Source organism: Taeniopygia guttata, chromosome 7 (assembly GCF_048771995.1).
Source record: "Taeniopygia guttata chromosome 7, bTaeGut7.mat, whole genome shotgun sequence".
Lineage (NCBI taxonomy): Eukaryota > Metazoa > Chordata > Aves > Passeriformes > Estrildidae > Taeniopygia > Taeniopygia guttata.
The window spans coordinates 6,463,088-6,490,781 of record NC_133032.1 but is presented as its reverse complement, the minus strand read 5'-3'; the positions used below and the strand labels follow the sequence as shown (position 1 = coordinate 6,490,781).

At 43.6% G+C, this 27,694-nt stretch overlaps 1 protein-coding gene across 6 annotated transcripts in view; it reads right to left on the bottom strand.

Annotated features, from left to right (window-relative positions):
• The window catches only part of SEMA5B (semaphorin 5B), a 269,864-nt gene extending 245,712 nt beyond the window's left edge, over positions 1-24,152 (bottom strand). For 4 of the 6 annotated variants that reach the window (XM_072932000.1, XM_030277145.4, XM_030277148.4 and 1 more), the window contains exon 1: positions 23,403-24,152. The gene's annotated coding sequence lies outside the window, so the exon portion shown is untranslated. The remainder of the gene's footprint in view (positions 1-23,402) is intronic. The other 2 variants (XM_072932001.1, XM_030277147.4) reach the window with 1 other exon arrangement.
• Between the last annotated feature and the right edge of the window lie 3,542 nt (positions 24,153-27,694).

Genomic DNA, 27,694 nt, shown 5'->3' with positions numbered 1-27,694 from the left:
GAGTTTCTTTAATAATGTTCCAGTGGGAACAAGACAATTGTTAAAAGTGTGTCTTGCTGGAACTGGACAACATGCCACCTATGAAGAACAGGGAGCAGGGTCAGTAGTTTGGAGATGTCATCCCAGTCTTGCTTCTCTGTGGGGTACTTGAGACTCCCCAGCCTTGGTGAGGAACAAAAGTCCCACCATACATGGGCTTATCACAAAATGATGGGCTCTTACTATACTGTAGCTTTCCTGTCTTTTCTTACCTGATAGATTCAAAAGGCATCCTACTTAAAGACTAATAAAACAATCTGGACAAAATTTAAGGGAAGATTACAAGATTTGAGAGCAGAATGATTGGAGGGCAATAGCAGCTGAGGAAGAAAAGACTTCAACAACAAGAGTGTTAATAAAAAGGTAAATAAAAGCAGGCAACAACTACAGTCGAAGCAATAGCTATGCCTAGACAATGAAAAAACAACAGTAAATCTTGTGCTAACATGTTACCACTTGTCAGATGAACATAAATTGACTCCATGAGTGCTCCTAGCCCATTGCAAATGAATGAAGCATGTTAACCAAAATAAATAACCTCTAGCAAGGTTTTGGAGATGAGCAGCTGGAGTGATAACATCTTACTCTATGTTGACTCCAACTACAACACATTTGATGGCAGCCTCCACTGTGCAGAGAATCAGCCATCAAAGAGTAGCTCATTACACTGTGGTGCTATGATGTAAGTAGTCACACCAGTGTACTGCAGGCAGCTGCAGCAATAAACCTTCCCTGACACTTATAAATTCTATATGATTTATGTATTTGGGGGTGTAAAGCATAATTTGCATGACGTATTTGAAAAGCTTTAATTAATTTTGTGATTGATGCTCTAAAACTACTGAGTGAAGTTAAGACTTTTTTAAATTGTTAAATTATATTTGGGAATTAACATGAGCAGGGCTGAGTAATCACCACTTCATGTTCATGTATAGCTCATTCAGTTCAATTAAGTTCTGGTATATAATGAAGAAGAGAAAGCGGCCAAACAAAATGCTATTGCAAGAATCTGGGTGACAGCTAGTACAGCTTACAAAAGAGTAAGAAAAATAGTAGATTTTCTTTAATCCATTAAAAGAAAACAACTCTGAGAATTATTAAGAAGTCAGGATATATACTGTTCATGGTAGAATTATCTCATGCTCAGAGTGATGAAGTACTTTGTGAACTATCCTTAGAAGACATTCCATCCTGCCCAGCAATACAGTTACAGGTTCCTGTTTAACTGTATATCATACAGATGCACAAATATTTTAGGAGAGAAGAGAAAGAATACCATAACCAGTTGAAATGATACGGAGAATTACAAGCAGACTCAAATCTTGAACATTCCTTGTTGTAGGGAATACCTGGAATGCTTCCTCTTGGAGAAGAGGCTAGAAGTATTCCTTGCATCTCTTCTGATTTACCTTATTAACTACCAGTATGGTAGGAGAGAATCAGTGAAAAAATAATAACTATATCACTGGCATCAAGGATTAAAAGAGATCAACTGAATTTTTAGGGGAAAGATACATATAATTTTTTGCTGTGTCTCACAGTCTGGTTGGTGATCTTACTTGTAACAAGTCTGAGGAAGGTAATTTAAAAGAGAGGTGTTGGTTGATAGACCAACAGTAAATATGAATCCAGATTATCCAAATTCATCAATCCTACTTCTTTGTATTGAGAAATTTCTGCACAGCCCCTCTCTCTTGGTGTAAAAGCTCAAGAAAATCAATATTTTTGTTATTTGCCACACGCATTCCCACAAGTTGTGCCTGCCCTGGTGCCCTTGGTGATGTTGCTTACTGCCTACTCACAAACAAGCCCAACACACATTTCTCTGGAGATTTATTCTCCTCTGTATCTCACTGTGGCACCAAGAATATAAATTGATCCAATTTACCACCTGTCAGGACTCAGGGACTCAAAAGCAAAGAGCGCTGAGGTATGAAATGGATGGATACTGACCGTGATAAGACAGTTCTGATTATCAGAATTACTTCGTCCCTTAAAGATAATGACTCCAGCAACATCCTACCCTTCTGCAGAGGAACTCAACACATGAACAATAATTATCACTCTCGGTTCTGCACTGAAGATCTGGTTGTATCTGACTCTTCTCAACTTGTGAGAACCCAGACAATCCCACCCCAGGTAGAGATCTGCAGAATGGCAGTCACGTCCTCTTTACGCCGGGACAGAACAAGCCACTGCTTGTTCGCTGAGGGATCAACAGAGGTGCTGGTACCATGAATCCCCGGGGGCTCTGGTTTCTCTGTACCGTGCTGACAGATGCAACTGCTGCTGATCTATCAGTGAGCTCTCCACCTTCAAGAAGTCCACATCAGAAAGACAAAACCTTTTTTACACATCCATCTCTCTCAATTTGCCAGGCACACCGTGAGGAGAGCGCGAAGCGGTGCTAACTGACTGGAGAGCAGATGAACACTGTAACATTGTGCTGCACAGGCAGCACAGTCAATTCCTGCAGCAGACACTCATTTGATCAAAAGTGGTTCTGCTGGCAATTTACTTTTCTTGATCCCACTGAAAAGGAGTTTTAATCTCTGTTTTAAACTTGACTTCTACTTGCTGCCCTGAGGAAAATCAAGGCCAGATAAATGATTTTCAAAGACAAGACAGCTTCTTTTCTTCCAGATTCAGAAAATGATTTTGTCTTGATGAATAATACAGGCTTTAGTCGTTTAACTTAACTCTGAGCTACAAAGAACCTCTGCTCTCTCCAGGTAACCAAGGACACATGCATTTTTAACACACCTGTCTCAAAATGAGTTTGCAGGGCAGGCAATCAAAAATCTACCCTGTAACCCGGATAATGAGACATAGACCCATTCGAAACCACTCAACATGCAGCGCCATGCTGTCACTTCTCAGAATCATTTTATTAAAGATGGCTACATTGTAAAGCATTTCTCTGTTGGGGGAGAAGAAAAGAAGTTCAGCAAAACTAGTATTTTTTGTAGCTAAGTGTACTTCCAGAGCTTCACAGAAACCTGAAACCTCACCAGAAAGTAGAGAAAAAGACCACTGTTATTCCACAGCATCAAAGCACAGATAATTTAAACAGAAAAAAAGAGTTTTCTCTGATTTTGCTGGATCTAACATCAATATTATCTTGGCACAACCTTTTCTTTCTCATTTCTAATTCCCTCCTTGCATCCACACACCAAAGTTCTCCTCTCCACACTCTAAGCACTTGTGCTTTTGACGCCCCATCCCAGATGTGTTTCTACATCATTCAACATCTCCACCACTTGGTTCCTGAGCAAGGCAAATAATCCAGCCCCACATCAAAACAACAGGTAGAAGCAATCTGAAAACTTCACAGGTTTCTGTAATGGAAGACAGCAAGGAACAAGCAAGGTCTTATTGCCAAACAGCAAGGAAAATTAATGAGGCTTTAAAATGCCTCAACTGGCAGTGATAGTGTGTTAAAAGAATGTGAAAGAGGGGAAAGAACCATCTGCCTGCCAACTATGAGCACTCTCTGGCTGGTGCTAAAAACTCCACTGACTGCTGGGCTTGAAATTCTGGTATTAAAGTTTAAGAGATGTGTTCAAGACTTTTATGAAATGAATGTGATTTACACCAAAAGACACAGACAGTGATGCTTCTTATTCTCTCTTACTTTTACTAGTCTTTTTCCTCTAAATGGATTTTCTGGATCTTCAACCACAAGTAAAATTTCAGGCTTCCAATAAAGGATTCTTTTTAAATTACAATGAATCATAAAATACATGAAAAAGGAGTTGATATGTAATTCCAGATAGTTTGGTCATTGAGCTGAAATAAAATGAACTGGTGGCCTAATCACCAGGTTGAAGGATGGCAAAGACAGCCTAAAATGAAGTATTTCCTCTGAAACCTTACAGATCTGGCAAAGACAAAAGGAAATGTGTCTCTAGGATTCGGTGGTAACTGAGCCTATCCTGAAGATAAGGCACACTTTTTATACAATAGTGATTAGTATTTGGTTTGTGAGGTTTTACAATAGTCCCTGCAACTGACATTAGTTCAGACCCCCACTATTCTTCCTGGTCTCCATAAATGCATGTTACCCAATAGACAGAGAGTAAAAGCTCTCCCTGTACAATGTGCTGTACTGTCACCTTGCAATTACTGAAATATCATGTAGCGAAGCCTTTTCACCACAGTGATTTTACTTGCCAAATGATGGTGAGGATCACTTTAACTAGACCTCCTTGCACTTTGTAAAACAACAGAGCAGTTGCACCTCATCTCTCTGAGTCTGAGTGTGCCTGGAAGTTACACCTGGATGAAGAAAACAGGTTGTGATTAAGATCTACTGAGATACCTGGAGCAATTCCGGGCTCTGGCTACAAACACTGTCTGCATTCCTAGCAGCTGTAATGCACTTTCAGCCCAGGCTCCAAACTTCAACACACTTTGTATCAGCCTTAGACTAGGTGGACTAAGAACCCAGGCACATCTCACAAAACTTCTGGAATGACACAAACAAAAGACAAAGTGAGTAGCTTTATGTACAGATGGAGAAAATGTTTGCTAAGAGCTGGAAGTTCTGGAGAAGACAGTTGTTTCAGGTAAGCAGTAAGGAGAGACATTTGGAAAAGGAAGTTTTCCCATCTGTGGAAAACAAAGAAACTTGTTGTCACTCTTGAATTAAAAGCCAGTGTAGGTTACCAGGGATGAAGGAAACAATGTCAGGGGAAAGAAGCAAAAGGAGGAGGTTTTGCAATGATTCAACTATCAGCCATGAATTACCATGTTCAAAGGGTAACTCTGGGATTCAGAAGAGAAGCCAAGCATGGGAAGGAAAGGAGCAGAGATTGAATATGTGCATCTTTTATTCTCCCTAGTTTTCTGATGCTTATTCTGCATGGAAGGACAGAGCTAGTGGCTTAGGAATTCTCTGAAAATCCTATTTTTCTTATCTATCATACATAGCTAGAGAGACAAATTGTTGTCCAGAATAAGCTGGGATCTAGAAATACAATGATACAGAACTGAAAAAGAGCACATGAGAAAACAAGTCTTACACCCTGCTCATGTATGATGGTGGTTAAAAGCATAAAATTAAAATGCCTGGCTTAGCCAGGCAGAGGTGAGGCCTCCCGACTAGGAAGAGCTGCAGGGCACACAAAAGCACCAGATGTTTGCCTGCTGAATGACTAATCGTGCTCTCACCCTCAGTAAAGTGTTCGAGTGGCTTGAAGAGACACATTCTTGGCTTCATAACCAGCTAACGTTAACATTCAGGAGGAAATGTCATTAAAAGTCTGTACTTCAGCCCAAGGTTGGAGTAGCTAAAAACTCTCATTCCCTTACCACCCCAACCAGCCCCCAGACTGATGAGGAGGCTTTCTGGTGAAACACAAGCAGCTGTATTCACTGGATTGGGTACAGTTCTGAGGATGAAAGCAAAGGACAACATCCAAGCACTGCAGTCTGCAAGGACTGGGCAGAGGGAGGGAAGGGCCTTGCCCTGTTGGAAAGGCAGCAATCCTGTCAGCAGCAGCCCAGCCCATAGCAGATGGGGGCCTGCCCATTTCTGACAATGCTGAAGGGAATTGGGAAAGGAACAGAGGTTACAGGGCAAACAGCATGAGGAAGGTTGGAACTCAGCCCATTTCCATCCAAAAGAGCCAGATAATTTAAAGAGCCCGTAAGAGACATAATTCAACTGAAGTTTGCTCTCACTCCTGGGGGGGATTTTTGACAGAAAAGCGACAGCGACCGGCCCTCCTGCATTCAGCAGTACAGATTCACAACCTCTAAGGAGAGGCTAACACAGAAACACTTCCATGCACCAGGAACTCTAGGCTGAGAAACACTATCCTCAAACCCCTGACCAAAGAGGGCAGCCAGAGCCAAAAGGCTTTTTCTGAGAAGCAGTGACTGTGATTATTCTTCTCAAACTGGTTTCAACCAACAGCAACACCCTAGAAGTCCTTCTCTCTCTAGCAGGTATAACACCCTAGCAGAAGAAGACAAGCACAGGGATCTGTTGTTACATGAGTCCTTCATGACGGAACAGGATGCCAACCAAGCATGCTTTAGATTTTTTACTAAAACTACCTGTCAGGCTGCCAAAGGTATCAAATAACAAATCTGCTTATTTTCAACCATGACCACAGTTCAGTGCAGCCAAGTGAAAACAGTCCCTCACAGGTGGACAGCATATAAAGTGCTACACCCAGGCCCTGGAGAGGAGACCCTGCCCTTAACAATGTGGATTCCAGCTGTACTGCACAGATGTACAGACCCTGTTCCAATTTTAAAAATACTGACTTTGGTAGACTCACTAGTTTAAAGGTAAAATATGCTATTGGCTGCAACTTCAATTGTACAACACTGATCTATTCTACCTTCCATTAAAATACAATCTTGGTAGCCATCTATGTCAGCTGCAGTAACGAAAACCAACCTGCTTCTACAGACCACAAGCCATTCTAAATGAGGAACTGTTAACTGGGCACGCACGAAGGAGTGAAATGAAAAAACTGAAACAGTAAGGACATGCATAGTCCTCAAGAACACTTGGTTGAGATTAGAAGACAAGTATCTCCAAAAGACAACCTAACCCAAAGAAAATGGAAGGAATTTTAAGACACATTCTGCCTTTTATATCAGTGGTCTTTGCACAGGTCCATAGCTGGAAGTTCATAGCCAATCCATAGGTTGTAAATTCAGAAGGAACAAATACAGTAATGCCTTGAGTAACTTTTAGAGGGGTAGTCTATGAAGAAAACTTTCATCATTTCAAAACATGTCAGAGCTGGTGCCAACTAATCAAGTTGATGGAAGCTTCAGTGGCTGTTGGATGTACATTTGGAGAAGAGAGAATGAAGAGCATCTTCCTTTGCAGCCCACTTCAAAGTGAAGCTATCTAGGGAATCATAGGAACATGTAATACAGAAAAGAGAGCTCTGGCAACTCCTTAGTAATCTCTTAGTCCTGAAGGGAAGCTCAACAATTAAAGCTAGCGTGAGAGCCTTAATGCACCAGAGAGGTCTGGCTTTCAAATTGAACGCTGAGGTTTGAAGGCTCATGGCCAACAGCAGCCACAGAGTCAGCAGCTTGTTTCCAGTTCGTGAACTCCATATGCAAGCTGGATTTCCACTTCAGGAAGAGGTGAAGGGAAATAATTCAAGTTACTTACCATGCCTTTAGGGTCTATGTTTTTTTCATTTATTTTTTCCACCCAGGCTGGCACATGTCACTAGGAGCAAAGCCAACACTAGACACTCAATGTGTCAGAGTGACTCCCTGCTGATCACTGCTTGTTACTGGGAGCACAGATGTGGAGGAATATAAGAACTGGAAATGCAAACTTCTTGCATCAAAGGAAGTAAGGGCAGCTAATACCAGCTGTTCTGCAAAAAATTTGGGGAATTAAGTTAAAGAGTTAGCAGCAGGTAACTGGTGGGAATCTACTTTTTCTGAAAGCACTGCTCCAGCAGGGCGAGTTTCAGAGAAAATGCTGCCAGTTTGAAGTAGAAAATCTTGTTTTTAATAGCACATATCTCTTCTTTCTGCTGTTTTGATGCAAGAAAGGGTCATTTCAAATGGAAATCACCAAATGGGAGCTGTGCTTCAGACTGATTCTTTCCTATGCATATAACTAATATACAGGGATTAGAAAAAAATGAAATACATAGCACTTTTCAGGTAACCCTCTAAAACAATCTGATTAATTCTTACAACTCTAGAAAATGCTATCTTCTTTTTTTTTTTTTTTCTTAAGCATTATTGCTTCAACAGAGAAACCTGAAACTGACTTCCCAGTGTTTGCCCAAGGCATTGAGCTGCTGCTAGAGTTGAGCTTAGAAGTTAAAAGTCACCAGCTCCCAGGTTTGTCTTTAAGCAATCACAGCACATGTCTCTCAGTCAATTCATGTCCCTTTCTAACTGTTACCATAGACCAAGCAGGTGACATTGAACAGAATTACTTGAATGCAACCAATATTAATACCTGCAATTCTATAGCTGACCCAGACTAAGTGTTCCCAGAGCTTTACAAATCCCAAATACCAAATACCAAAGCCTTACAACATCCCTGTGAAGTACTATTTGCTTTGTAGGAGGGCTGAGTAACAAATTATGGAGTGTGCATGGGACAGGTTCATATTCACAGAGTAAGTATGTGGCAGGACTTGATGCTAGCCATGAAGTCCAGGTCATTCCTAAGTGTTTCAAGTGTTTTCTTATGACAGCAGGCAGATGGTCTGTATGCCTCATAAGAGGAGGAGAGGTTTGGCTACAGAGAGCCAACCCCTGACATGAAAAAAGCAGGTAGCTATTGGTCAATGAGCTGGGTGGCAAAGAGTCAGAGTCAAATGCAGTCTTTTGAATGGCCTTTATAAAGAGCTGTGTAGATCAATAAACTCTCTCTGCTGCATGAAACATCGATGTTGTGTCATCTTACCATCCCCACGTACTGCGACATTCTCTGAGTCTTCAGCCAATGTTCAGCTCAAGAGTCTATTTTGCCCTTCCTTCAGTCCAGTTTTCAGCCAGAAATGTTCTCCATAGGAGGCACAGAGAATATGTAAGGCCATGTGTTTTCAGACAACCTCATTGAGGACAGACATCCACATACAGTAATTTTGTAGGGTGAAGGAACCAGTCACAAGAGACTATTGTTTTGTTCTCTAAACAAATTTTGGGGCTGTGTGCAGTGTAACGTACATACCATTTAACCTTTTAACACTGTTAGTTGTAGGTGCCAATAAACTCAACAAGGGAACATTTGAAATCAGTCTCACCTAACTGTAAAATCGATGCTACCTGTCACAGCACAGTAAAATGCTCCAGCTCCAGCTGTACTGTACGGTTGCACCCCCCACTGCATGAAAACACACAGGATGCTCTCTATGATGCTGCCATCCTGTTAAAACAATTTTCATTAAATGCCTCAAAGAGCTAAAAAGATTGCTATCTGAAAAATCAGGGACAGCATTTTAACCACAAGGTGCTTGGATTTCAGATGGATTCCCGTTGCTGTTCGAGTTAGAGTCAGGCAGAGGTTCCACATAAGTGGCACTGCACAAGTTGCTATCCACGGAGTAACTTCTCATCCTCAAAGAACTTTTGATCTCAAAAACCAAAACAGACTAAATGTACTCCAGTACTTGTTCCCAGAAAGTTGAGGCAGAGAGCATTCATCAGACATTCTCCTGGAGCTGGTCTAAACTTCCTGTCCCAGTATCTGACATCTGCATCAATTAGAACTTCCTGCAAAAAGGAAATTTTTGTCCAATAATCCAGGATGTAAATCTCAATTGCAATAGGTAATTCCTATTAATTCCCTGAGTGGATACTGTATTGCATAGTCAGAGCATCTTCTTGTGGTTGAGAGGATTATACTAAACCACATAAAGGCACTTTTTAGTTACCCTTCCACCTCAGGAAGGAGATGCAACCCCTGCACAGGTAAGCACACCTGTGATAGCTGACAAGGCACAGGCTGTGTCAGCACTACCAACATCCAGGTACCTACTTGGGCATGTGACACCTTTGCTGTCAAATTAGAACCCTCCGGGGCCATGAAGAAATAAGTGAGCTTTGAGCTGATGTGCACAAAGAAATAAAACTCTAAACCTAAAGATGCTAAAGAGGTTTTTGTTTAAGTGATGTATTTGTTCCTTCACAGTCCATCATCTGACCAGGTTCAGCTACATCTAAAAGCTCCAGTGAGGAAAAAAGAAAACAACAACTGTCAGAATACAGGACTTTTGTAAGTACATGTGTGAGTGATGATGGTTTTATGAATTTAACCCATCAAAAGACAAGTAGGTGCCAAGAATTCTACCCGTGCCAAGAACTCTACCCAGTAACATGGTATCATGCAGCATCCCATTTCCTCTCTCAGTTCTGATATTCCAAAGTCTCCTCCAAATGCCTACTCTATTCCCTGCGATCCTGAAGAAAAGCCAGGAAGAGGCTCAGCACATGTGACATGCTGCACTCTAACAGCAGAAAGGGTGTTTTGGCTGCTGACTCCACAGTAAACCCATCCTTTTCATTAAGGGTATACCCAAACAGTATTTCACTGGCAGACACCGTCTTCTGCTCAGACTCAAGACAGACATTTACAAGCCTTGTTCACCTGCATCCTTAATTAGGCATCTCATTTGGCTATGGCCTCTTACCTCTCTTTCCCTCATAAGAAACTCCAGCTCAGGAGAAGAAGTGCTTTAAACTCTGGTTAATTAACTCAGCAAGAGAAAGTCAGAGCTCAAAATCTACCCTCCCCTACCAGAAACTCTGTACTCTGCAGTTAAGAAACATGAAGATGCTGACAACTCTTAAACACTCCTCCCACAGGAAATATATGTCTCACATAACTTCTGAGGAATTACTCCTATACAATCTCAATATAAAAAAATCCTGGAAGACAGTGACACCCACACATACACACACCTTCCCAGAGGCAAGCACACAGGCACTGAGGACAGGCTTTGCTGTTGTACTATTCTCTCTATTCACATAGAGCTTCCAACCTCCTAGATGAGCTGTGCAGTGAAGACAAGGATATGCATTTGGGACTAAAACGTTCTGTTCTGGCACAGCATGTCCAGGAAACTGGACACCTGCACTTCTTTCCCAGCTCTGCCACTGACTGCACACCCCAGTCATAAGCCAGTGAACCCTAGCAGCCAAACCTGACAATGAGGTGCCCTGCTGGAGAGGCATGGTTCTGAGATTCCTTGTGTCTCTCACTCTCCATGACTTCCATCTGCTCTGAGCTTTTAGGACCCATGAGACCAGAAATGCCCTGCCAGACATCCAAAAATAGAGGCTGTACCTCATTAGCCTGTAGAAAAACCATGTCCTCTGCTGTTCTACACAAGTAGCATACAACCATATACATTTGAGTACTGCTATCTCTATTAATACAACATGGGGATGTTGCATATGGGCCCTAGTCTATCTCTCTCCCTTTCACTTTATCCTTCCCAAAAATGGAAATAAATAATACCCAGAAAGCATGGTAAAGCACTTTGTAATCCCCAAATGAAGGATTCTGTAGGTGTGAAGTATTCATAAGACATATTTATTTTCAATTTGCAAAAAAGTGGTTGCTGTGTTTTTAGCACACCTCTCTGCTGTGCACATCTGAAGCACACATCACGGAAAGAAATGCTGTGATAATCGACTCCAAATCCCACAATCTATTTGTTCTAGTAATTAGAGAAATATTTACTCAGGAAGCAGGTTTACACAGGATGAATAGCTTCTAAGAACAAATATTATTTAATTATGTGTAAGTGCAAGAAGCATGCTACATATTAGGTAGATTAATTTATTCTCATTAACAATACAGAAAAAATTGGTACTTGGCTATTAATTTTCTATGTTGGAAAAAAGAAATGGTAGATTTGTCTACTTTAGAAGCCTATTTGAGTGTGATCTGTACTTTTTCAGAAAGAAACAGAATAAGTCCTCTACATAAGATAACTTCATTTACTCACCACATTTTATAAATAAATTGTATTCTGAATTGTCAGAATTGTTCATTTAATGACACTGAAGATAAAAAACCTTTATTTTTTAACACTTACCATAAGTATTCACAATATATTCCGCAACAGCATTCAGCCTTGCTTTATAGGAAAAACTGATTTCCCAGAATGTACAGGGACTATTTCAAGGCCCCTGTTTAATATAAATAATCCATCATATTTCTGCTGTCAAACAAGAAAAAATGTTTGTGGCTGCAGGACTGTCTTTCACTGCTGCCCTCTATGAGCTTAGACAAGAGACTTGACTTCTCTTTGTCTCATCTTCTTCCCTGGTAAAAAATCAATTTGTTCACTTAAGACTCATAAAGGACAATGCAATGACTGTGTTATATTACAGCTGGATAAAGCACAAAATAACAATGATGACTGTTTTTTGTAGATTCTTCTTCCTGTCCTCTGCCTGTGCTACTAAATATAGTGGAGCAAGACAGTTCTAATTGATTTTTGTCTTTGTTCTTACAGCTGCCTTTCATTTTCTGCACAAGCTTCCTCTCTTTTTAACATCCTTGAAAACCAAGAATTTACTGGCCTCCCACCACAGTTCAATGTGCTGTTACCACCTGGTTTTATCCCAACCAGAAAGATGGCTTTTCACATTTGCTCCTGTGTTTACTAGCAAGCAGAAGACTTCAGTTCTCAAAGACAGAGACTTTAGCCTACAAGTAAAGTTTTTAGCAGTCTTGATGAAATGGAATATCACTAGCCTTGTGTGTAAAAATTCAGAAATTAATACATTTTAAGGGCATTTCCAGTTCCTACCATGGTTTAGTTCAGCTGAGCATATGTTTAGCTACAATGGTGTAGGTTTGGTTGATGCTGTTTGAGCTGGGGGAATGGACTAGACAATGTGTTACAGTCAGTTCTATGAAAGTCTGGCCACCAATATATTAAATTAGTGTCTGACTTTATCAGATGCAGCTCAGTATTCATTATAATCTTTAAATCTTAGCCTTAAAAAAATTACCAAACAGAAATTTAGAAGGATATGGGAGAAAGGAAACACAACCTTTGAACTCCACTGTGAAATGGAGGGGCCAGCAAAATAAAAAGAGCTTTGTAGTACTTTGGAAATTAAGAGCAGACCATTTCTATCAAATAAATGCTGTTGTAGCTGAAACAACACAGATTGCAGACACATTTGTAGATTTCTGTTTTACAGAGAAGCTGAAGTTTTTGGTGGAAGATCTTCCTACATCAATCTGCTTTGAAGTGCTTCCTACAATCATGATAATCTGTTCCAGAAACTGGTCATAATAGAAAACACTATTTCAATGCTGTCTACAAAGCACAGTTATAAAAAAACCTTTCAGTTATACCTTAATTGTAAATATGCTACCAAGCCACTCACTTCTTCACTGAGGAGAGCTGGCTGTGGTAAGCACACATTTCCTGATCTCCTGCCTTCAAATCATGTCTATCAACTCTTTGTGACTGACAGACATGTAAGCTCTGCTATTCCAAACAAATAAGAGATGCCTAAATTATACCGCTGCATTTTAAAGAGGCACTGTCAGGTTGAAAATGTGGGGCCATATCCTGAAGCTCTGACTCAGGTAGTATGCCAATTTCAAAACCAAATATTCATTGGATAAGAACTGCAAAATGTGAAACTTTTGGGGGTTTTAAGACAAAAAAATCAAATTTTAACTTACAAAAATGGAACTCTTTCTACTGATGTCCCTTGTTGCAGGGTCAGGCTCTTGTCTCTTCATCTCTTCAACAAATATCTTAGAGCATTACAATGCATGTATCAAATTATTTCCAATTCTTTAAACTACTAATTTAAACCCCTGTTTCTATCCAGTTGAAGTCTTTCATGGAAATAATCTCACTGGCTCAAGGCTGTTGTGATAACTTCACTGAAGAACTTCAGTAGTTCATTTGGTCTATTTGTGAAGAAAATCTTACTCATCTCAAGTTAACTTTTCAGAAGTTTTGGGGTTTTTTTTCCTCAGTTGAATCAGTTTGGGAAAGGAAAAACAAAAAAAGCAAGCCTCATTATTTTACTTCTGTTTCTAATCAATTACTTCTGCATCTTATGCTCAAACATGTGGAAGCCTAAAATTCAGCAGAAATTGAGATCATGTTGTTTCATGTTTTCGTTTTAATTAAAACTAAAAATGCTTCTCTTGGTGCTATGTTTTCAAACGGCATAATCTGGCAGACCTCATTTTGGAGAGTGCCTTCGGACCAATATTATCCCTGTGCAATCTGGTTCCATACATACAAACTTGTCTTTGATTTTTTGGGCTTACATTACAGTCCTCAGCCAAGCACAACCACAGCTCTTCACTGAGGCTGCACTCATCTATCTCTGAGTAGAATTGGGCTCTTGAACTTTTCATGGACATCCAAGCCCTCTGAGAGCTTTGTAAATGGATAGTAGAGTAGGCTGCCAGAATACAAAGGGTTTTCATTAAATGATAACATCTTTCCAAACTAAAAACAGAAATTGTAGTACTTATGGGAAGATTCTAGTCCTCTCTAACCACAGGTATCACAGTTAAGGTTAGTGCAAGCCAACCTGATACTACTATAACTTTTGCAAATAATTTAACTGTTTGCCTTGTGTTAGCAATCAAGAACTCAGGCCAGTAAACTCCTATCCACAGGTCATTTTACTGAAATTAGTAACACATGGAATTTGTACAGATTGTAAAAGTGAGTTTGATTCTGCAGGCTCAGATCTTACACTTGCAAGAATGGAATAACTTCCTTACCAGATATTCTGCCTGAACTCTGCCTCAGTTAGTTTAAAGTGCCTCTTTTCACCTTGCCTGCATTGCAGTGCTCCTGAATGAGAGTTTGGTTATGCCCAGGCAAAGTGCAGACAGATGTTTTGACCTTTTCCTGCAGAGAGTTCCCCTGATACAGCACTGCTCTGATTTACAAGCAGTGTTGTTGCTGCAATGCCAACCCAGCTCCAAGCCACCTCCTCTGCCAGTAAAAACCTGCTGTTGCCTTTACCCACTGCAGCCACTCCAGCTCATCATCCAGGCATGTAACACACCAGGCTCCTCATGCCAAGAGATTCCTACACCACTATCCTTTTCTTCTGCATTCCAGCTTTGCAGTCCTTATCTCCTGCTGTCTATCTGCTCAGTTCTGCTCTACAATCTCTGCTGTTTCAGTTCTCCCAAACCTTTGCAGCTGTCAGTTCTACTGTCTTCTTTGGCCAGTAGCATCCTTAGAAAGTTCAGAGAAGAGCCATCAAGCAATAAGGATTGAAAAAAAATTGGAAAATCCAGTATCATACTGAAGTATCACAGAAAAATTAAGAGATTACTTGGCAGCAGATCAAAATACTTCCACAGCAAGAAAATGTGATGCTCTCCTCTTTGGATAAGAGTATAACAGGACCAAGAACCTAGCAACTAAGGGGCAACATAATTGCAAGTTTTGCTAAATTTTAAACATTTGACCAAGAATTGCAGGATGTTCTCTCCTTTCATAAATATGTAAATCAAAATTGGATGCTTGTTTAGAACAATTTACTAGCTTGAACATAAATTGGCTTGGGGAAGTTCTGTTCTTTCAGGGAAGGCAGAAAAAAATGACTGTAAGCACCTTTCTGGAGTCCATCACTGTGGGAGGAGGGACCAGATGGGTAAGAACTCCAGGAATCAAAAGTAAAATGTAAACTAAAGAGTAAAATGCTAAAAGCACTGTTCACATGTGTTCTCTCACAGGTCAATGAACTCCATTTGAATAAAAACAAAATGACCAAAGACTGCTTGCCCAAAGTACATTGCCCTGAAATCTGCCCATGAGTTTTTAATGCAAAATTAAATTTAGACTTGTAAGCCTTGATGTGCTTTGTTTTGATGAAACCAGGAATTAAATATAGCACTGGCAGTAATCTTATCCAGTCATCTTAACTAATTTGGCATTTTTGATGCCTTAGTGTATGAACTTTGCAGAGAAATTCTTGGCAAAACAGGATGGCATTGTAACATCAGCCTTCTTAAAATTAACTCACACCAGCTATTCTCAGTAGTACCATCATTATCTGTGAAACTGTGCTCAAATGAAGAATCAATAAATAAATATGAAGAAGAAATTTAGGGGGAAAATGAAGTGCTATTAGCATTCCAGGAGTATAATAAACTCATAATTCTCTGAGGCAAAACAGTGAAGCCTGGATTTGCAAAGCTACGATAGACAAGGAAGTGTGCAAAACTCATCCCAAATATAAGCTGGTTTAATATTTCAAAGACTCATTAGAGGGAGCACATAGCGTTAGCAAAATCATGGTTTGTATTACTGATGTACAGCCCTAGACAAATACAGAACGTATCTAGTAAATTACTCTCTCGGGAACAATTTCTGTTGGTTAAGGGGGGGAAATGTTAAATTTTAACGATGTTAATAACTTGGTTTTGTTTTATTTCAACCTGTATAGATGCATGTCTGGTACGCAAATGAAAATGCAAAATAAAGGAACAGTGCCTAGTTCATCCTGAAAAATGTTGGGACCAATAGTGCACATGCAAGCAGGGTACTTATTTTCTTGCACCATAGTCACAGTAACTTACACTGAACTGTTCAATTGTGTAAACGGTTTTCACGATAAAGTTACATACTGGCAATGTTGAGCATGGAGATAAATGCATAATCTTGTAAGGCACAAGTTTAAGGCTTTGAGGCAGGAAAGCAACGAGATGAAACATTTCAAATAAAAGGCCAGCTTCTCACAGACCTCAAAGTTTAATTTGTACAGATTTCAGTCACAGGCAACCCTACCTGGCGCCCATCTGCATCATTATTCATGATATCTTTAACAGATGAGCACAAAATTCTCCAGGCCACAGTTCTTTTATGCCTCACTTTCTGTCCCTGATGATTATTACTTCTGACTGCTGAGCATAGATGTTAAAATGGAAATAAGGTTAAGTTGTACTATTGTATCACTTGATCATCCTCACAAAGCAGGAGCTGTGAAATTCTTCATATCATGTGTTACCTCACCTCATCCTTTGTCAGCATTAGAACAGCACACAGCTACAGTGCATATTCCTATTTTGCTTTATCCTACCACAAGCCACTAATTATATTCTTACCCCTGTTGTCTTTTATTTTAAGTAGGTGGTTACAAGCTGCAATTACAACTAAAATCTAAGCTCTTTTGGACTGGAGTAGCACATTGGACACAGGCAGGAACTGAATCTCAGCTTTGTGTTTCTAATGCAAATGCCCTTCATATGTGGAATGGACCCCAAAAAGGTCAGAGAGTGAAATATTAAGTGTTTTATAAATATGGACTGATTGCCCTATCCAAACCATGTGTTTGAAAATCTCCTCCTGGCAGACAATCTTCAATCAGGAAGGGAGAGCAGAGAAAGGAACATGAGGCAAGGAAGGGGGATCTGTAATCACTCTAACAAACTTCTGAGACCTAGCTGAGTTTTCCTTCCATGTGTTATATATATACCGGCCCCAAAAGCATCTCCTTCTGCATTCTTGAATTTACTATATTATCCTGTCAAACTGAGTTATCCAGAGCAAACTTCCTACCCTTTCCTTTCTTGCCTTATTTTTTCCTCCTATCTTTGATGTGCTGTAAATCAGCACCATAGGAGAAAAATAAGCAACCTTTAGCTGAAACAGCAGGCTAAACAACTTCCCCATGGCCACACAACACAGCAAAGCAATTAAACCTGCCCAACAGGCCATCTGTAGTCAAACTCCTCTTCCCTAAAGAGCCAAAATATTCCCAGATTTAGTTCCTATCCTACCTCTCAGTTGTGCAGATGGTCCCACAGCACCCACTCAAAACCGCTTTGAAGTTACTATGAATCCACACATCTGGGTAAACTCATTGTCCATGAATCTGCTGCAAGAATGAGGATGTGGCCAAAGTCTCATGGAAGTTTGTTTTCTTCACTTTGAGAAAAAAGGCAGGATCTGCTTCTTTCCCACAAAACTAGTCATAAGTGTCACAGCTATATTTTGGAACCACCAATTTGATCTCTGAGTCAGGACACTTTCATACCACATAAGAAATTTTCATTCTGTTATCCTTTCAAATAAATTTGAAGCTATTTTTTCATTTTCCCTCTACATCAGTAACTTGCACAGGGTTTGCACAAGGTTTGCACTTGAAATGAAAAATATTGCTTTTAAAATGACAAACAGTGAACACAGGACATTTGTTACCACTAAAAAAAAGCACTCTCTGTCTGTGGAGAAGCAAAATTCATTCGCTGATACATGCACCCACATTTTCTCCAGGGAGTTTCACAAATTCATATGCACTCCCAGCACTAAATTTTGCATTTCAATCTAGGCATTAGCTATAAAAGATGTGTAAAATCTTATGTACTCAGACAGAAGCTGTTCCCTATTGGCTACATAATAAGCACCTTAGGTGGCTCCAGGGTATAAACTTATTCCAAAAGGGGTGTGGAAAAAATTACATTGCATAAATTGATTCCAGATCCACCTGTTCCAGGTGCCAGCAAATATATTTTGTTAAAGCCATCTGGTTGTCTTAAAAGTGAACAGTTTTTGAAGACTATGGCACAAACAATCTGCAAAATACACAAACTTCCAAAGCTACAAACCCTTAAACTGCAAATGGCTTAGAGATCATCTCTGCAGGACTTAGCTGGTCTGTTCTGCAGGACTGCAGGTGGCATCTCTGCTTAACATCTAAGACTATCTGGTATCAGGGTACTTCCTCCATAGCACAGAGGGTTCAAGGCTACTGGAGGGTCCATTCTGCATCACCAGATGCTCACATGATATTCCCAATTATGGAATGGGTTTGCCTTATGGATCTGAAGTTATGATGAAGCTTTTGAGTGCAGCAGAATATTTGGCAGAAATTAAACTTATGACTGAGGTTCTTTCCTGCAGGTGGCTATGTCCCAGCTGGTCATGTGATGGTGCATCACGGATAAAGTCAAACCTTTGAAACTGGCCCTCTGCAATTTATTTAACTTGCAGCAACAGCCTAATAGGGAGTATGTTATCTAGACTAACAAGCCCATAAGCATTTCGCCTGCTCAACAAAGCCACGGAGGTCAGACACTGCTGCAGTTTGTGTTTATCAGGGTCTGGCTGTGCCGGGTGCTGTTTCCCGGAGACGCATTAACAACAATGAAGAACATGCAGCACCTTGTAAGATCAAGCGCCTTCACAGAAGCTTCTGGGAAGAAAATATTCCGTGCTCTCTCAAAAAATGACCTCTTTCTGAACGTAAATGAAATTACACATATGATTTATAAACCCTACAGGTGTTCACAATTGATTTGGGGATTAAAAGTAGCAATCAGCATGTTTACTTATTGTCTCATTTAGAGCTCACTAAAAAGTAAATAAAGACATACCAGTCCTTAACCAGCACAGTGCTTTGGTACATGTTTAATTATAAGCACATGAATAGCCCTGCCACCAATTCAGAGTCATACTTTGTAACTTGGTAACATCCTTCACATGCAAATTGCCTCCCTGAGTTATTACATTTAGAAACAAAACAAACCCATTCGGTTTGTAGATACATTTTTGATAACAGTAATACTTCTGGACTATTACTACTGATATACTCATCTTCAGAAAATCACCTTGAGTGATTTTTTGCAGACCTTAAAAAATTGTGCTTTATATGAGTTCTGAAACAGAGATAACTTTGGGAGTCACGGCACTGTAGTCAAGGAGACCCTGTGTGCTGAAAGTCACAGTTATGCAGTCAGAGCTCTGCTGCACTTTACTCACATGGTTTGAGCCTGGGGTAAGAAATAATGGCTGTCATGCAGTAAATTTTTTTCTGGACAACAATGAGAACAGTGGGGAAATAAATACTGAGGTTAACTGTGCTTGAAGAATAATCTCCAGCAAGCAAAGCACTGTCCACACATTTGCAGGCTCAAAGAGCTGTCAAAGTCTCACACTCAGCTCCTACTGAAACTAATGAAAATTGCCACCATGGACAGAGGTGGGATGACTCCTGATCCTGGGCACACTGGAGAAGTCAGCAGTCTAAAAGCAAAAAAGAGTCTAAAAGAGAAAAAAAATCCTACAATAAAACTATCTGACACAGTGCCTTCAGTGGGTTGATTTTTGTTTCCTTAAGTAACGAAACAATAACAAAGAGCTGTTGCCTTGATCCCCAGAAGCAACAATGCTTGGATACAGCCCATTTCAAGGCACAGCAGGGACAGTGCAATACGCCATAGTTTGTCTCCTGGACTAAATCACAGGGATTCAACCCAAAATTGTGGCAGTTCACCTTCACAGTATTTAGTCTGTAAAAGGTAAATCCATCACTTAAAACTGACTTTGTGATTTCAGTGTGATTTGGTACTTACACAGCTGCTACACAATGAACACTGATGGATTTTACCCCTAGAGAAGTATTTTGAATTGTCTCCACCACTCTCTGCAGGTAATTAAATTGCCCTTTTTCAGCTTTATACCAGAAATTATCTCATGGGGATGATCTGCAGCAAGGCAGATCCAGTTGAAGACTTCACACTGGACGACACCTAAACTCTGAATCTCGGCACTACCCCAGCAGCAGAACACCTCCACATTACAGTGACTGACTCTCACTCCTCAGCACGTCCCATCTCTTGGGGCCAGTCTGCCCCTGCTGCTGCAGCTCTTGTCATGAAGGCAATGAGCAACACTTAGGAGACCTGACAAAGCTGGAGTCCACAAAGTGCGTGGCTTTCCAATGACAGACCCTCAGTAAAACTGCCCATGGCTCCCAGGAAAAAATGAACTAAGAAATGCTAATCTAATAATATAGGCATGTAGATAAATGAAAGGTGAAAAGGCTTTTAAATGCATTCTGAAACCAATATTTTATTAATGGATCAATATATTTCTCTAGGCTGGAAACAAACGAGTTCTCAAAGAAAGTTAAATTTAGAGAAGAAATTGTTTGGTTTTCTTACTATGGAAAACAGTGATGATAATTCCTTGGAGGGCATTTATACCAACAGCACTCCAAAGCTGGGGCTTCACCATGTTTTCCCTAAAAACAGTACAGTAAAAACAGGGTATGGTTACTGCTGTCAGCCTACTTAATGTGAACAAAACTAGCTTTGCAACCATACAGCATTGTCCTTAATTTCCAGTCGTTCACCAGCATATGGAAGTGATGCAACCACAAAGTAAAACAATTACAGCTTTGGTCTTGCATCTTTTAGGCAATTCATCTCTCTGATGTCTTTACAAGGAATCACCTGAGTATGGGCTACCGGATAACACCCTAAATTCCCAGATCCCAGTTGATAGAACGTGCACCAGGCAGCGCTCGAGACAGGGAGGCGGCAGCGGCAGATCGCTCCCTGGCACTGTTGGACACTGCCCCCTTTTGCCGAACAGCAAGGCAACAGCCCCGGCTGCACACTGAAACTTTGCCCGGCTTCTATTTGGTTTCGGGAAGATATATTCATGCAGATGGTCTTATTTAACCCTAGTATGTCTGTTTGCATGAGAATACGTCCTGACTAAAATAGAAATCTATTGTTTGAGCCATGTTTAATATCACAGAGTGCCTGCTCCCCAGGAACTTTCCCTCTAACGGGGCCCTATCATGTGTCAGCCCAAGTCAAGCAGCACTTTTACAAGTGACTACAAGGTGAGAAGAAGAGTTTATAGCCTGGGGGTATGTTCCTTCAGGTCAGCTGTCAGCCTAGGGAATAAAGGGCAATCACAGAGGACGACCAAAGCCATTCTGTCTGGGAACTCTTTTAGTCTTACTGCAAAGCAACTAAAATTCCATGGCACCACTGGTCGAGCTTCTCTTGGGCTACCCACATTCCTGCTGAACCCATCCCCATCCCATCGTTGCCAGTCAATATAAACTGATCAAGGCCAGTTTGCTAAAAGTCATTTTCTGTGCAGAACCTCATCCCCCGCATCTCTCTGTTCAAGCCTTTTGTCCTCTGATGTTGTGCTTTTTCACTTGCTGGAGTTTGCACATTTTCTCCTCCCTGGCTGCCCCAGCTTTTTGCAGGAAGGGAGGGAGGTCACGGAGGGCAGCCACTGCCAATTCCATCAGCCTAACAGGCTGGGGGGTATGAACAAAGCAAATATCTATATTCTGAAGGGTGGGATCTCTCTCTCCCCCATGACTTTAGGATTAGCATGTCTCTGGCAGAGGAGGACAAAAACTTGGCCTCTTTAATGAAAGAAAACAAGATAGAGAGAAAACCAGAACAACTTGCCTAGACTTCACGGAAAATGCAAAAAGTATTCCATAAAATATAGAGATTCCCAACTATTACCTAGTGCTGAGTCTACTTATCACCCAATCCAAACAGAAAAGTTTTCTTGCAAAAGGAGAAAAGATTAAAGATATGCATGATTCAAGTGTCTGTTTAAAAATTGAATCTCTGTTAAAAATCCTGTTAAATATCAGCAGAATTTTTCTTATCCACTGCCACTTTGTCTGCAGTTATGACCAGTTTTCTACATTGGGTGCTTACAAATCAGATGTATAATCACAAGAGTACTTTTCTGCATGAGTAGTTTGTTCCAGCTACCCTCACTCCTCCTCCTTGCTATCACTCACCTGGGATCTCCACTGATCTCAGGCAGCAGCAGTAAGAGTCAAGGCCCATTAGAACTTCTAGTTTAGTTGGTTTCTATTTTGGCCACAGTCAGCCTGGGGTCTTAGCCTACCACTGAACCCATCCAGAGGCAAAGACACCAAATCTCTTGCAGCTCAGACTATAATTTAGGAAAAGAAGTATTTTTTGTAATGAGAGGGAACACTTGCACAACAAAATAAGGAACTTTATTATGGCTCCTAACCGATATATACATACACAAATAGTTGGAAGAAAAAAGAAATGGGGGGAAAAAAATGTAAACCCCAACCAAAACCAGATAAATAAATCGGGGGGGGGGGGGGGGAGAAAAACAAAACAAAACAAAAAAACCCAAACAAGACCTAGCATCTATCATGTTTTGGAGACCTTTTTTAAGGACAGGAAATTATCAAAGAGTCTAAACTGGGCCAACAGAGGACAGTGAACCTTTAGAACATAGATACTCCTCGATACTTAATGCTACACCTAAAAGAGACAGGTTCAGGACCGATTTGGCAAGCACACCTTTTGTTTGTTTCCTCTGAGGCTTAACAGTGAGCGTGCTCCTGGGCAGCACCAGGAGCAGATGGTAGTGCTGGAAAATACAGCTCTCCAACTTTGGTGTGGATATTGGAGCTGGATCGACAAAGGTTGTTTCTGGAAATCCTACTCCCCCCCCCATACACTCCCTGTAAGTTTCTAACAATGCGCGGATCTAAGGAGCAGCACAAGGCTCTCGGCTTCCCTCTCCCCTTCGCTTTTGATCTCCATCAGGACGTGAGCTGAAATTTAATGGGCCACCCCTACCACAAAGACAAATTACCATCTGAAAAACAAAAATCATTAATACCCCTTCGTCTAGGCTATCCTGCTTCCCACCACTGCACCCCTTCACTCCCGCCACAGCCTCCCTCAGCGGGTTTAGGAAGAGCTGGGAAGGTGGCGGGGAGAGGAGGGGAAAAAAACCACCTCCACTGCCACCTCTGAGCTAGCGTGCTCTCCAGCGCTCCCGGACTGCGAACACAGCGACACAAAACAAGCCCCTTTGGTTCTCCGGCGGGCAGGGGGACGGCGCGCCGAGCGCCGGGCACAAACACACCCCCGCACCCCGCAGGTTGCCCCCGGCCCCCATCACCGGGCGCTGCCCCGGGGGCGGCGGAGACGCGCAGCAGCCCGGGGTTTCCCACCTCCCCGGATCCCCTTCCCAGCGCCGCCCGCTCCCCCCGACCCCGCCAAGTTGGGAAGTTTGCGCGCCCCCGGCCCGTCCCGCCGCCCGCCCCCCGGGCCGCCGCCGCGCTGCGCTTACGGGGTGGCCGCCGGGCTCCCGGTGCGGGGCTCACCGGCACATCGCGCTCCGGCTGCCGCAGGAGCGGGGGCAGCCGCGGCGCGGCTGGGCTCGGCTCGGCGCGGCTGGGCTCGGCTCGGGGCGAGCAGGGGAGCGGAGCGGCGGCTCTGCCCAGCCCGGCGCTCAGGGAGTGCCGCCTCGGGCCATGCGAGCGGCGGCGGGCAGCGTCCCCGCGGTGCGGCCGGAGTTGGGACCGAAGTCCTCCCGGGCGCTCCTCTGTCTCTTCCAAACGGCTCCTATCAGCACGGCTTCAACTCTTTCCATCGGAGACCGAGGGGAGGAGGAGAAGGAGGCGGAGGAGGAGGAGGTAGGGAAGGAGGAGGGAGCTAGGGGCTGGCAGCCCCAACTCGCACTGATGTCAACTAATATATTCAAAGTTCAACAGGGCATTTCTCTAGCAAGCGAATCGCCCTCGCCGCACTCCCCGCTGGTCGCAGCCGGCCTCCCCTGGTTGTTGGGGGGTCCCGTGGAGCACAGCGGCACTCCCGGCCGGACCCTGCCGGAGGGGGGCCGGCGGGGCTGGCCCGGAGAGGAGGTGGTCGGGGATGGGGGATGGCACACTTTTCAGCCGGGCAGGTTCAAGCGCCGCGGGTGTGGGGAGGGCTGAGGGTGGAGGTGAGGCACCAGACAAGAGCGAAAATAATCCACCGAGCGGCGGAGCGATGTTTGTGTTTAAATCCAGCCTCTTCCCTCCCCGCTGGAAGGGGCAGGGCCGGCTGTGTTGCTGTGGCTGCGATGGGAGATGGGCGCGGGGAAGAGCTGCGCTGGGGCTCGGAGTGGCGCCGCGGGCTCCGGGCTCCCTTGCAGCCCCCGCGGCAGCGGCCGCCCGGACACGCCGCCCGGCCGGGGCTTGCGCCGAGCGCGGAGCGGAGCGCGGTCCCCTGCCCGTGACTGAGCCCCTCACCCGGGCCCGGGGCTGTGGCCGCGTCTCCCCGTCGCGATGTCCCCTTGTTTGCCGGAGGCTAATGGGGTCGAGATGAACCCGGGGAGGGAAGCGGCAGTTTTCTCACGCCGAAACGCAGACAGCGGCGGAAAATCCGCGATGAGGAGAGTACGCAGAGCGGAGCGCACGGGAGAAGCAGCGCTGTCCCTCCGAGGCCCCACCGCTGCCCGGGGTCCGCCCGCGGGGAATCGCTGCGAGCCTGGGGAGCTGCATCAAACGTGATTTTGGGAAGGCTGATGTGCCGCTCTGTCCCCGCGGTGATGCACAGCGCCCGAACGCCGTTAGCGGCAACCGCATAAAGCCATAGGATGGACCCTGCTGATGGACAAGGAGCCCGACAGTCAAAGGATAAAACCACATCTGGGCTGGTCTAGTGACATTTAAAAACTGCCAGATAAGAGCCTCAGTTATTTATCAGCTGAATCCCCAGATAGAACGGCCCGCACTGATGCCGTTGCATATGTATGTGTGCATACATAATGAGGCTGGGTTTTTTTCCTTCTGTAAACTGATCCTGTCATTCATGTTGACAGTATGCTATAGCTATATAAAAACAGTGTAATTGTATGATGGCTCATCAGTGCTATGACAGCCAATTGTGGAGGCAGTGGGTGTGCTCCCAATTCGCATCTCAGAGAAGTAACTGCATAGATATGTTGAGATTATAATTATACAACATGTAATTGTTTGCCTGTTCATAATTTCTCAGTTCTTCCTTAATCAAGGAACTATACCACTACATCTGCTCATGCAGTAATGCATTTTTGATACCTTGAGTGAAGCAGTCAATATATTATTTATATGCATAACATTTTTTATCTGCTTTCCATTTTAAAACTCACACTGGAAAGAAAAGAATGGGTAAAGGATACAAAACAATTGCAATTTATCTATGTATTCTGCTAAAAATTCAAACTCTGGAAGAATACTTGAGTCAGGCATAGTCTGGAAAGTGCTGAGCAAACTTCCCCATTCACAGTGACATCACATTTGTGCCTCTTTTTTTCCCCCCATCTTTTCTAAAACTGAAAAAAAACTCTAGCTGATTTTTTTGGTAGTAGTATCTCCTTAGAATATTGTCTTAATTTACATGTGAATAGTAAACAAATGTCCCTCCATTTCTTTAATGTACAGGATGATATCTTTCAATTTAGTGAATTGAATTTTAAATAATGATGTACAACAGCCTGGGTGGACAGAGCAGAACTCAGTGAAGGTTGTGGTCTGTGCTGGGACACTATTTATCTTCTTTTTCAGTTTTACTGTAGAGTGAGTCACTTGGTTATCTAAGCCTCAGGGACAGATCACCTCACCAAATGCCACAACTACACATGCAATTTCCAGAAGACAGCTCAACCTGTCCTCATCCTAAGAGTTTGAGATGCAGCACTGAGCATTGAACAATACATAGCTTAAGACCACACAAATGTTTGTCAACATTTAAAGATATAATGGATAGTAATTTTCTATTAAAGAAAATATTATTTGTCCTAAAATCTTCTAGGATTTCCCTGCTACTATTTTGCTGTTTCCCCCACTAGGCTGGGATCAGTTCTGTTGGTCATGCATGTGTATGCATTGCTCAAAGACTTACTAATAAAATGTGCACATAAATAAAAGTATTTTAATGTTTCCATGGACAGTCAGGTCCTGAAACCTTAATGCCTTTTCACAGCATGGTATCTGGGAAATCATGGGCCAGACAGCGAAACTACTCAAATCCTTTTAGTAAAGGGCTTGTGACGCAAAGCGGTACAATTACAATTCTATGAGAAAGAGAAATGTCATGGGAAAAGTCAGGGTATTGCATGTAAGGTGATCTGTATCAAACAATTTGTTTCCAAAGGAGAGGATGTACCGAGGTCCTATTCTGGGCTTGAGGTCAGGGCAAAGACTCCTCACAGTTGCTCGCAGAGGTGGTGAACTGTAACCCTGTCTAGAGCCACGGCCTCTGGAGAAACGCCCTTTCCGCCGGGGGAGGAGACGCGGCCGGCTGTGGCTGTGGCTGTGTCTGAGGCTGTGGCTGAGGCTGTGGCTGAGGCTGTGGCTGTGGCTGTGGCTGAGGCTGTGGCTGTGGCTGAGGCTGAGGCTGTGGCTATGGCTGTGTCTGAGGCTGTGGCTGAGGCTGTGGCTGTGGCTGAGGCTGTGTCTGTGTCTGTGGCTGTGGCTGTGTCTGAGGCTGAGGCTGTGGCTGTGTCTGAGGCTGTGGCTGAGGCTGAGGCTGAGGCTGTGTCTGTGTCTGTGGCTGTGGCTGAGGCTGAGGCTGAGGCTGTGGCTGTGGCTGTGGCTGAGGCTGTGGCTGTGGCTGAGGCTGTGGCTGTGGCTGTGGCTGAGGCTGAGGCTGAGGCTGTGGCTGTGGCTGAGGCTGAGGCTGTGGCTGTGGCTGTGGCTGTGGCTGAGGCTGAGGCTGTGGCTGTGGCTGAGGCTGAGGCTGTGGCTGAGGCTGTGGCTGTGGCTGTGGCTGAGGCTGTGGCTGTGGCTGTGGCTGAGGCTGTGGCTGTGGCTGAGGCTGAGGCTGTGGCTGTGGCTGTGGCTGAGGCTGTGGCTGAGGCTGAGGCTGAGGCTGTGGCTGTGGCTGTGGCTGAGGCTGAGGCTGTGGCTGTGGCTGTGGCTGTGGCTGAGGCTGAGGCTGAGGCTGAGGCTGTATCTGTGTCTGTGTCTGTGTCTGTGGCTGTGGCTGAGGCTGTGGCTGTGGCTGTGTCTGTGTCTGTGTCTGAGGCTGTGGCTGTGGCTGTGGCTGAGGCTGAGGCTGTGGCTGTGGCTGTGGCTGTGGCTGTGTGGCTGTGTGGCTGTGGCTGTGGCTGTGGCTGTGTCTGAGGCTGTGGCTGAGGCTGAGGCTGTATCTGTGTCTGTGGCTGTGGCTGAGGCTGAGGCTGTGGCTGTGGCTGTGGCTGTGGCTGTGTGGCTGTGTGGCTGTGGCTGTGGCTGTGGCTGTGGCTGTGGCTGTGGCTGAGGCTGAGGCTGTGGCTGTGGCTGTGGCTGTGGCTGTGGCTGAGGCTGAGGCTGAGGCTGTGGCTGTGGCTGTGGCTGAGGCTGAGGCTGAGGCTGAGGCTGTGGCTGTGGCTGAGGCTGAGGCTGTGGCTGTGGCTGTGTCTGAGGCTGTGGCTGTGGCTGAGGCTGTGGCTGTGGCTGAGGCTGTGGCTGTGGCTGTGTCTGTGTCTGTGTCTGTGGCTGAGGCTGTGGCTGTGTCTGTGGTTGTGTCTGTGGCTGTGGCTGTGGCTGTGGCTGAGGCTGTGGCTGAGGCTGTGGCTGAGGCTGTGGCTGTGGCTGAGGCTGTGGCTGTGGCTGTGGCTGTGGCTGAGGCTGAGGC